The 12588-nt window shown below is 48.3% G+C and overlaps 1 protein-coding gene across 1 annotated transcript in view; it reads right to left on the bottom strand.

The window, feature by feature from the left end:
• Positions 1 to 12588, bottom strand: part of npr2 (natriuretic peptide receptor 2) — a 221716-nt gene that overhangs the window by 186465 nt on the left and 22663 nt on the right. The window lies entirely within an intron of this gene.

The raw sequence follows: 12588 nt of genomic DNA, 5'->3' as shown, positions 1-12588 counted from the left end.
GCTTGGCTGAAGCGATGGATTTTGAGAAGATATTTAAAGTGGTAAGAAAGAGGGAGAGGTGCAAAGGTCAAGGATAAGAGTTCTAGAGAGCAGGACCAATACCAATGAAGGCTCTATCACCAAAAGTGGGATGAGGTAGGAGAGAATGACGAGAAGGCCAGAATCAGAGAAATAGAACATTGAGAAGGAGCTATAGAGCTTGAAGAACTTGTACCGATAGGGTGGGGCAAGACCATGTAAGGCTTCGTAGACAAGGATGGGGTTTTAACTTCATACATTTGATAAAGGGGAGCCAGTGAAGAGCAGCAAGGAAATGGGTCATGGATGAACATGGCTTAGAATCATAGAATGATGCAACACAGAAGGAGGCCATTCAGCCCATCGTGCCTGTGCCAAATCTTTGAAAAGCTATCCAATTAGTCCTACTCCCCTACTCTTTTCCCATACCCCTGCAATTTTTCCCCTTCAAGTATTTATCTAATTGCTTTTTGAAAGTTATTTTTGAATCTACTTCCATCACCCTTTCAGGTAGTGCATTCCAGATCATAACAACTCGCTGCTTCATTTCTTTTCCTCATGTTGGTTCTTTTGTTACTTACCTTAAATCTGTGTCTTCTAGTTACCGACCCTTCTGCTACTGGAAATAGTTTCTCCTTATTTACTCGATCAAAACCCTTCATGGTTTTGAACAACTCTACAAATCTCCCCTTAACTTTCTCTGCTCTAAGAAGAACAATCTCAGTTTCTTTAGTCTCTCCACATAACTGAAGTCTCACATCCCGAGTATAATTCTAGTAAATCTCCCCTGCACCCTCTCTAAGGCCTTAATATCCTTCCTAAAGTGTGGTGCCAAGAATTGCCACAATACTCAAGCTAGGACCTAACCAGTGTTTTATATAGGTTTAGCATAATTTCCTTGCTTTTGTACTCTATTCCTCTATTTGTAAAGCCAATGATCGCATATGCCTTTTTAGCAGCCTTGTCAACTTGTCCTGCCACCTTCAGACTTGTGTGCGTACACCCCCAGTTCGCTCTGTTCCTTTAAAATTTTACCATTTAGTTTATATTGCCTCTCGTCATTCTTCTTACCAAAGTGAATCATTTCACACTTCTCTGTATTAGTTGTAGTTCTGGACCCCACTGTCAACCCGCCGCCACGTGCCTTTCACAAATGTCAGGTCTGTCAATACTGAGCAGACCCAACATGCAGTGGCAGGGGAGGCAATTCAGGACATTATGACCTTGTTAACAGCCCATTAAGATTTATGTTGAGCTCAACTTTACATTTTACGAGGTCGCCCCGCGAGGTCCAGGCTGCTCGGGGATCACATCAGGTAAGCATGTTGAGAGTTGTATGACCATGGAATCATCTCATTACTTGACAGCTGCCAATGTGCTATAAAAGCTCCCATCACACAGCTATTCACTTTCCAAGCTCAGAAGCTGTTGCTTACTGCATTTGGAAGACAGATTGAGCTTTATGCAGGTTGCAAGTATTTGGAGTAAACTCTCTATCCAGTGTCACCTCATTGGAACAACCTCTCTCACCATTGACAGATCGCTTCTGTCATCTCAAGTTCACCTGCCATCTATTACATCAGCATCGGTGCCCTTGAAACTATCTAACTTTGGTCCTCAGGATCCCACCACAATCAGCTCCAACACCAGCAGCACCAGGCACACCAGTAGCACCAACAACAACACCAATCTTCTCTGCAATCAACTGATGCTGCACAGGACACAGGGCATCAGCACCCAACCACATTGCTGCCTGGGACACCAAGGATGGCCTCACCATAGCCACATTTACTTCACTTGACGCTGTACACCCTGGCTGCCACATGATGTGCCAAATTGGCACCACCCCACACCAACACCATAAAGCACCCCTACAATGTCCAAGCCATTCTTTTAACACTTATCACCATTGCGGGGGGTACCGTTACGTCTCACCATTCAATGTAACTCATTAAGCCACTTCCAAAGGTGCACACAGATCTGTCCAAGAAAGCAAAGTGTTGAAAATAAAGGTTTCAAATGTTTGACACCACATTAACAGAAACTTTCCATGAACATTGCATAAAACATCCAAGTGCCTACCCTTATTAGTTGTTAGTTGGTATGATTGGACTAGGATGGGGGTGAGTGTGAGGGGTGGCTCCTGAGATGGGGAAGTGATAATGTAGATAGAGAGGGTTGGGTGGAGGTGCAAGGTAATTTGGTGTGAGTAACGATGTGCAGGAGTAGGGTAGGGAAGGTAGAGTGATGGGGATGTGATGAGTGGCACAGCAGGATGAAAGAAGAAAGAAAGACTTACATTTATCTAATGCCTTCACGACCACTGGACATCTCAAAGCGTTTTCCAGCCAATGAAGTACTTTTTTGGAGTGTAGTCACTGTTGTGATGTGGGAAATTAGGTTGAGTGTGGCTTTGTACTAACATTTTGTAATCTACTGAGATCATCGAAAGGTTTGTGCCACTGCAGCCTGGTCCTCCTGACGACATCCCTGCTTGTGTCCTCCTATGCAATGTGCAACCAAGCTATGTTGGTCTCCTGCGGAGCTGTCTTCTGCTCATTGGAAGGGAAGAGAACCTCCCTGCATGCTGTGACTCCCTCCATAAGCATATGGAGTGAGTCATGGGAGAGCCTGGGTGTAGTCGTGCAGCTCCATGCAGTGTTTGTCAGTGTTTGCAGCACATCAATGCTGTAGAACACTGACAGCACGAACACTGACAGCACAACTGTCAAAATAAATTTGAGCATGGTCCCTTTAAGGAAACCGGCTGGTGACGTGTCATCAAATGATGTCATCAGACCCACTTCCTTCAATTGGCTGGGAAATGCGTTGGGTGGGCTTAACAAGCCAAATCAGGGGAAAATCATTTTGGACAGCGGGCTGGAGCCAGCAGTGAGGCCAGGACCCACCACCGACGTCGCCCGCCATGGTAGGGGAAATCGTGGCCTACATTTCTGAGTTTCATGCCATCTGCAATCTTTGAAATTATGCCCTGTATACTCAAGTACAGGTCATTAATATATTAAAAAGAGCAGTGGTCCCTACATCGACCCCTGGGGGACACCATTGCACACTTTCCTCCAGTCTGATAAACAACCGTTCACCACTACTCTCTGCTTTCTGTCCTTTAGCCAATTTTGTATCTACACAGTCACTGCCCCATTATTCCATGGGCTTCAATTTTGCTAGCAAGTCTATTATGTGGGATAGGACATAACAGGTCCTAGGCACAAATTGGAGTTTATGAAGCGAGGACGATCAGAGTTGAGCAGGAGAGTGTTGAAATAATTTAGCGTGGAAGTGATAAAAACATGTATGAGGGTTTCAGTACAAGTGGGGTTCAGGTACTGTAGTAGCAGAGACAGGCAATGTTATGAAGGTGGATGTAAGCAATCTTGGTGACGGTTAGGATGTAGTGTTTAAAAGTTAGCTTAGGATCAAATAGCGTGAATGGGCTGATGGAGCCCGAGAGATTGGTTGGGAAAACAGATGGAACATAGATGAGGGAGCAGAGGCTGTGGTGAGAATTTTAACATGGGTGAGCGGGTGGGAGTGGGTGCGGGTGGGAGTGGGTGCAGGTGGGGGTTAAATGAGCAAAATTTCAAATCGCGTTGGGAGCTGGCTCCAACCTGCCGACTTCTGGGTTTTACTGAGGCGGGGCAAGGCGCCAACCCACTCCCAAGACCGGGGAATCCAGGCAGCTGCAGCGAGGCGAGGACAGCCTCGGGGAGCACTCCTGTAGGCCAAGAGTGCTTCCTACCTGCTCCCCAAACTCCCCACCATCAGACCAGCCCCACCATCCAAACCCTCCCAGCCCCCCCGCCCCGCCCAGAGTCAGGGGTCGGACCCCCCCCCGCCCAGGGTCAGGGATTGGAACCCCCTTCGGGATCAAACACTTCCACCGGGGTCAGGGATCGAACAACCTCCGAGTTGGGGATTGGACTCCAGTTCGGGATCATATCCCCTTCGGGATCAGACCCCTTCCGGGGTTGGGGGTCGGCCCTATCTGGTCTTGCGGCCTCCTCCGGAGTGCTCCCCACCCAACTGGAAGCCAAGCCTGTCAATCAGGCTGATTTCCAGGTGGGGAACCTGTCAGGGCCAAAAGTCGCACACTGTGGAGCTAAATCTCCACAATGTGCAGGGAAACCCATTCTTCTGGGTTTCTCATCCGAAACTCTGCCTCCCTTGCCTACGCGACCTGCCTCAGTAAATATTCAGCCCAATGACTCGGACCAAAGATAATGGGTTCGTCTTCTCAATGTTGAACTGGAAATAACACTACCATAATAACAAGAATGCCATTCACGACTTTGGCACCTTTGCAGTGCTCTGGGAGGGGCAGAGGCCAGACTGGAAGGGCTCAAAGGGAGCTCAGGAGAGATGGACACGGAGCTGGGAGGTGATGACCAGTTCAAAGACCTTATGCAATAAAAGGAGGCTAGTAATGAAGAGATAATTAGAGAGAACAAATGGGTAAAAGAGTGGGATTTTTAAGGAGGGGAGTGATGATGTTGGTTTTGCTGAAGGTTGCTGCTTGAGGAATGGGAACCATTTAAGATTATGGCTAGCATAAAGGCTAGGAAAGCAAGTTGTGTTCCCAGGAGTTGTGTGGGAGAATATCAGGGGAACACGTGGTGCGTCTCATATAGAGGGTGGGGGATGAGGAGTGGGGCAGAGTTGGGGCAAAAACTGCATAAAAGACAACAATGCAAGATTAGAATGAGTAGGAGACATGGGCGAGGTTAGGGTAGGGTCCAAGACAGGAGTGAGGAATTGGTGGAGAGAATTTCATGGATGCTCTCAATCTTTGACAGGAAGAAATCTATGAGCTCCTAATACATGATGTTTGAGGTGAGGATAGAATGGGCATGGAAGAGAGATTTAAGGAAGTGATTGGCTATGGAAAAAAGGAGCCTAGATTGTCTTTACCTTCCAGGATTTTAGCTAAGGACAGTGAGACACAGTATTGTGATTGCATCAGATCTAGCAATTGTCAAATTTTTTGTCTTATAATACTCCTGTGAAGTGCCATGGGATGTTTTACTGTGTTAAAGGTGCTATATAAATACAAGTTGTTGTTGTTGTTGATAACAAGGCCAGTTGCATCCCATAAATGTTCAACTTTGTGCCTCTTGGTCTTGAGAGAGAGGAAGTGGGGCTGCAGCAGAACAGTAATGGGGTGAGAATTAGTGATCAATTTGATGGGAGTAAGGACAATGAAAACAGAAGTGAGAGAAGAGTTAAGCAAGTCAATAGTGGCTGATAAATCAAGATTCATGATAGGTCAAAGGTAGGTAAGTTGGAAGTTACAGAGTGAGTCTCTGAGGGAGCTGGACAGAGATTTTACCAACGGCAGAAGAAATGAATAATAGGAGTGAAAGGGAATAGGGAAATATGTTGCAAAAAGAGAGATAAGAAAGTGGTCAGAGATAACCTTGTTATTGACTGAGATCTTAGATGCAAAGAGGTAACGAAAGATGATGAGGTAAAGGGATGGCCAAGGATATAGAAATAAAAGAGAAATAACTTGTGTGTATATATATATATATATATATAGTGCCTTTCACAACCTCAGGATGTCACAAAGTGCTTTACAGCCAATGAAGTGTAGTCAGTGTTGTAATGTAGAAAACATATGGGTAGAAAGGTTTCTACTGTATAAAGTGTGGTTAAGGGAGTGCAGGACAGTGGTGAATTCAGAGGACAGGGGCTGGGAGAATTAAGGTTGAAATCACTGAGGATGAGAAGTGACAAAAGGTAAGAGAAGAGAGAAAAGAGGACATGTTGGAAAGGAAGATGACACTGAATTTGGGACAGCAATAAATGATGATTTGACTAAGAGGCATAAGGAATTATAAAGGTGAGATATTCGAAGGAGAAGAATTCAGAAGAATTAAGGGAGATGCCAAGATGAGACTTAACAATTATGAAATGTGGGTCCATTAAAGACAGATGCAGGTGAGGCTATAATGGATAATAAGTAAATGACAGACTTGTTAAATTAACACTTTGGGCTGGATTTTACCAACCTCGGCGGGTCCATGGCGGGCGATGTTGGTGATAGGTCCCGGCCTCCATCCCGCTGTCCATAATGATTTTCCCCTGATTGGAGTTGTTAAGCCCGCCCAACACATTTGCCGGCCAATTTAAGGAAGCAGGTCTGATGACGTCATTTGATGACGCATCACCAGTCGGCTTCCTTAAAGGACGTGGCTAATGCCAACGAACCAGAAGCTGTGTAGAAGTGTTCTGCACATGCTCACTTCCGGTTCGTTACAATCTCACTTGTGCGCCGTTTGAAAACATTTGCGCATGTGCACATGTTGGCCGGGACTGGAAACTGGTGTTGGTCAAGCAGCCTGAAGCTGGAACTGTGCACGTGGCTGAGGCTGCCGTGGCCTTTCTTGCACATGGTGGCTGATGGTTGGCGGTGCGCAGAGCTCGGCTGGAGTTGTGGAGTGAGAGATCACCACCCGCCTGGGGCTGCTGACCTTTTGCTGGATGAACAGAGCTGCTGGCTGGGGTCCCGGGGGCGCTCAGCCCGTCACTCACCATCAGCCCTAATTCTGTAGGTGCAGCAGAGTGCTGTAATTAAATTACATGCTGAATTATTGCTCATTGAGGGCCCAGTAAGGTTCATTAAAGTGAAAAATGATGAGACAGACCAGCAGCTCTGACCCACCAGTGAGGGCTGGGGTGGGGTTTCGTAACAAGGATCGGCCCCTTTCCTGTCCTTGTTGATATTACTCCCCCTCCCCACTCCTTGTTCATGTGACGTTACTCCTCCTCTCCGCTCCTTCCCGTGACGTTACTCCTCCTCTCCGTTCCTTCCCATGTGACGTTACTCCCCCTCCCCGCTCCTTCCCGTGCCGTTACTCCTCCTCCCCACTCCTTCCCATGATGTTGCTCCCCCTCCCCGCTCCTTCCCGTGACGTTACTCCTCCTCCCCGCTCCTTCCCATGTGATGTTACTCCCCCTCCCCGCTCCTTCCTGTGACGTTACTCCCCCTCCCCGCTCCTTCCCATGTGAGATTACTCCCCCTCCCCGCTCCTTCCCATGTGACATTACTCCCCCTCCCCGCTCCTTCCCATGTGACGTTACTCCCCCTCCCCGCTCTTTCCCATGTGACGTTACTCCCCCTCCCCGCTCCTTCCCATGTGACGTTACTCCCCCTCCCCGCTCCTTCCCATGTGACGTTACTCCCCCTCCCCGCTCCTTCCCATGTGACGTTACTCCTCCTCCCCGCTCCTTCCCGTGACGTTACTCCCCCTCCCCGCTCCTTCCCATGTGACATTACTCCCCCTCCCCTGCTCCTTCCCGTGACGTTACTCCCCCTCCCCGCTCCTTCCCATGTGACGTTACTCCCCCTCCCTGCTCCTTCCCATGTGATGTTACTCCTCCTCCCCGCTCCTTCCCATGTGACATTACTCCCCCCCCGCTCCTTCCCGTGACGTTACTCCCCCTCCCCGCTCCTTCCCATGTGACGTTACTCCCCCTCCCCGCTCCTTCCCATGTGACATTACTCCCCCTCCCCGCTCCTTCCCGTGACATTACTCCCCCTCCCCGCTCCTTCCCATGTGAGATTACTCCCCCTCCCCGCACCGTCCCATGTGACATTACTCCCCCTCCCCGCTCCTTCCCATGTGACGTTACTCCCCCTCCCCGCTCTTTCCCATGTGACGTTACTCCCCCTCCCCCGCTCCTTCCCATGTGACATTACTCCCCCTCCCCGCTCCTTCCCATGTGACGTTACTCCCCCTCCCCCGCTCCTTCCCATGACGTTACTCCCCCTCCCCTGCTCCTTCCCATGTGACATTACTCCCCCTCCCCTGCTCCTTCCCATGTGACATTACTCCCCCTCCCCGCTCCTTCCCATGTGACATTACTCCCCCTCCCCGCTCCTTCCCATGTGACATTACTCCCCCTCCCCCGCTCCTTCCCATGTGACATTACTCCCCCTCCCCGCTCCTTCCCATGTGACATTACTCCCCCTCCCCGCTCCTTCCCATGTGACATTACTCCTCCTCCCCGCTCCTTCCCATGTGACATTACTCCCCCTCCCCGCACCGTCCCATGTGACGTTACTCCCCCCCCGCTCCTTCCCATGTGACATTACTCCCCCTCCCCGCTCCTTCCCATGTGATGTTACTCCCCCCCCGCTCCTTCCCATGTGACGTTACTCCTCCTCCCCGCTCCTTCCCATGTGACGTTACTCCCCCTCCCCGCTCCTTCCCATGTGATGTTACTCCACCCCCGCTCCTTCCCATGTGACGTTACTCCTCCTCCCCGCTCCTTCCCATGTGATGTTACTCCCCCCCGCTCCTTCCCATGTGACGTTACTCCTCCTCCCCGCTCCTTCCCATGTGATGTTACTCCCCCCCCGCTCCTTCCCATGTGACGTTACTCCCCCTCCCCGCTCCTTCCCATGTGATGTTACTCCCCCCCCGCTCCTTCCCATGTGACGTTACTCCCCCTCCCCGCTCCTTCCCATGTGACATTACTCCCCCTCCCCGCACCGTCCCATGTGACATTACTCCCCCTCCCCGCTCCTTCCCATGTGACATTACTCCTCCTCCCCGCTCCTTCCCATGTGACATTACTCCCCCTCCCCGCACCGTCCCATGTGACGTTACTCCCCCTCCCCGCTCCTTCCCATGTGACATTACTCCCCCTCCCCGCTCCTTCCCATGTGATGTTACTCCCCCTCCCCGCTCCTTCCCATGTGACGTTACTCCTCCTCCCCGCTCCTTCCCATGTGACATTGCTCCCCCTCCCCGTTCCTTCCCATGTGACATTACTCCCCACACCCACAGCCTCGCTCCCCCACACCCAGGCCGACCCTCGCTCGGATGGTGAACAGGGTCTTATTTTGTTCTGTTCTGTAGATTGCGTTGCTTTGTGCGGTTGATTACAGAGCTGGCCAATCCCTGGCGGCTAAGGTTTCCGAGTGTTGCTTTCACAGCCAAAACAGAGGATTCCTCGCGCACAGGCCCTTGGCTTGATCCAAAGCAGTTTCAGTGTTAGAGGGGCCTGACCGACATTGGACTTTGCACAAAACCGCACTGACAATTGCGCATATGCAAATGTTTTCAATCGGGTCGCACGGTGTGGCATAGTGAACTGGAAGCCGCTCGTGCGCAGAACATCACGGCGCAGCTTCCAGTTGATTGGCAGCAGTCACTCCATTCCTTAAAGGGACCATGCTTATGGAGCGAGTCACAGCGCACAGGGAGGTTCTCTTCCCTTCCAATGGGCGGAGGAGACTTCCCCAGGACACCAATGCAGCCTGGTTGCACATTGCACAGGATGACACAAGCAGGGATGTCGTAAGGAGGATCAGGCTGCAGTGGCACAAACCTTTCAATGATCTCAGCAGATCACGAAATGTTACTGCAAAGCCACACTCAACCTCATCCTGCTGTGCCACTCATCAGATCCCCATCACTCTGCCTTCCCTACCCTACTGCTGCACATCCTTACTCACACCAACTTACCTTGCACCTCCACCCATCCCTCTCTATCTACATTATCACTTCCCCATCTCACTAGCCGCCCTTCACACTCATCCTCATCCTAGTGCAATCATACCAACTAACAACACACAAGGGTAGGCACTTGTGTGTTTTAGCCAATGTTCATGTGAAGTTTCTGTTAACGTGCTGTCAAACATTGAAATCTTTATTTTCAACACTTTGCGTTCTTGGACAGATTTGTGTGAACCTTTGGAAGTGGCTTAGTGAGTTGCAGTGAATGGTGAGACATAACGGCACCCACCCCCCACAATGATGATGAGTGTGAAGGGAATGGCTTGGGCATTGTAGGGATGCTTTATGGTGTTGGTGTTGGGTGGTGTTAACCTGGTGCATAATGTGGCAGCCAGGGTGTACAGCGTCAAGTGAAGTAAATCTGGCCATGGTGAGGCCATCCCTGGCGTCCTGGGCAGCAATGTGCTTGAGTGCTGATGCCCTCTGTCCTGTGCAGCATCAGTTGATTGCGGAGAAGGTTGGTGTTGTTGTTGGTGCTGCTAGTGTGCCTGGTGCTGCTGGTGTTGGGGCTGATTGTGGTGGGATTCTGAGGACCAAGGTGAGATAATTTCAAGGGCACTGATGCTGATGTAATAGATGGCAGGTGAACTTGAGATGACAGAAGTGATCTGTCAAAGGTGAGAGAGGTTGCTCCAATGATGTGACACTGGATAGAGAGTTTACTCCAAACACTTGCAACCTACATAAAGCTCAATCTGTCTTCCAAATGCAGTAAGCAACAGCTTCTGGGCTTGAAAAGGGAACAGATGTGAGATGAGAGCTTTTATAGCATATTGGTAGTAATGAGATGATTCCATGGTCATACAACAGCTGACCTGCTTACCTGACATGATCTCCGAGCAGTGTGGACCTCATAAAATGTAAAGATGAGCTCAAAATGCTTCTTCTTGGGCTGTTAGCAAGGTCATAATGACCTGAATTGCCTCCCCCTCCGCTGCGTGTCAGGTCTGTTCAGCGCTGACAGACCCGACATCTGGGAAAGGCATGTGGCAGCGGGTTGACAGCAGGGTCCCGACCCGCTGTAGAAAAAAAACATTTTCTCACCCGACCCACCACTGAACGCACCTGCTGACCCCTCAAAAAGTCCCCCCTTTGTATCTGTTTTCTCAGTAGAGGAAGAGGACAAAATACCAGCAGCAGAAACCTAAATATAAGTCAAGGGGAGGGACATCGTGGATTTAATATAAGTAAAAAATCTATTAATGGAGAAAATATTGGGAGTTATGGTAGACAATCACCAGAACCTGATGGTTTCCACGTTAGGGTATTAAAAGACACAGGTGGGGTCATTGCAGATGTATTTGTCAGAATTTTCTAAGCTCTTTAGATTGAGGAATTGCACCCTTGAATTGGAAAATTGCAAATGTTACTCTATTATTTAAGACAGGAGGAAGGGGGAAACCAGCAAACTACAGACCTATCAGTTTAACATCAGTTGTAGGGAACTTACTGGGATCTATCATCAGGGACAGAGTGACTGAATATTTGAACAAGTATGAGCTCATCAAATTGTGTCAACATAGATTTGTGAAGGGTCAGTATTGTCTGACTAATCCAGTTGAACTTTTTGAGGAGGTCATAACAAGATGGACAGGAAAGTGTTTATGGATGTTGTCTATATGGACTTCCAGAAGGAATGCGATAAGATTCCGCACAAAAGATTAGCAAAGATAAGAGCGCATGGAATTGGAGATAACCTTGAGACATCAGTTGATATTGGTTGGAAAGTAGGAGATAGAAGTAGGGATAATGGGAATGTACTCTGATTGGCGGAATGGGACAAGTGGTGTTCTCCAGGGATCTATACTGGAGCCTCAGCTTTTCACCATATATATCAATGCCTTGGATGAAGGAATGGAGCGTTGTATATCTATCTTTGCAGATGATACTAAGTTAAGATTAACAGTAAGTTATATAGATGGGAGCAGGAAGTTATTAAGTCGCATAATCAATAGACATTGAAGTCAGTTGAAATAAAAATTGGGAGAGAAGTAAAACGAACTGCCGATTCATTATTACCCATTTTACACAAAGTCAAAATTACCCCCATTAAGTGAGTGGACAAAACTGTGACAGATGGAGTTCATGTGGGGAAGTATAAGGTAATCCACTTTAGATCCAAGAAAGACAAATATTTTCTAAATGGCAAGAGACTAGAAACTGTGGTGGGGCAAAGGGATTTGGGTGTCCAGGTACATAAATCACTAAAATCTAGTGCACAGATACAAAACATAATCAAAAAGGATAATGGAATGTTGGTATTTATCTCAAGGGGGGCTGGAATACAAAGGCGAGAAAGTTATGGTTTAGTTGTACACAGCCTTGGTCAGGACCCATCTGGAGTATTGCGTTCCGTTCTGGTCACCGCACCTCAGGAAGGATATATTGACCTTGGAGTGGGTACAGTGCAGATTTACCAGTTGGCATTAAAGGGGACAGGTACTTTGTTGCAAGGATAATTTAGGTGTAAAATTTTAGCAGTAAATTAGATACAATGGCCCAGAAATTCAGGTCTCCACAGGTCATTACGCACGAGGTACTCACCCGTAGGCCCAATGGAAATGCCGGTTTCGTGCATGCACTGCGCATGCGCGGAAACCAGAACTTCCGTTCCCTTAAAGAAAAGGATTCAGGGGTCGAACGCGTATGCCGGAGAGGCAGCACGTGCGCATGGAACTTACTTTTTTTTGCAGGATTTTACACAAGGTAAGTGGTGAATTAATTAAAATTAAAACATTTTTTCCACAGGTTTATTATTTTTAAATACTTTAAAGAAAGGTAAGTTTATTTTTAGCCCCATTAGAAAATGTTATTCATTTTTTCAAAAGTTTAAATTATTGATTAAAATAGTTATTTTATGTAATTTATAGTTATTTTAAAAATGTGATGTTTTAGTGATGTTTTGGGGCTTATAGTATTTATAGTTTTGACAGCTCTTCCTGTCAATTTTATGAATGGGCTTTTCCCTGCTACCATTGGCTCTCCGTGGCCCACGTGATCCCAGGGGACGCTTCGAACTAACTGC

The sequence above is a fragment of the Somniosus microcephalus genome, chromosome 2 (assembly GCF_052327205.1).
Source record: "Somniosus microcephalus isolate GS21.2 chromosome 2, FLI_Smic_1.0, whole genome shotgun sequence".
Lineage (NCBI taxonomy): Eukaryota > Metazoa > Chordata > Chondrichthyes > Squaliformes > Somniosidae > Somniosus > Somniosus microcephalus.
The sequence above is the reverse complement of the archived record's forward strand: the minus strand, read 5'-3'. Positions and strand labels throughout refer to the sequence as shown.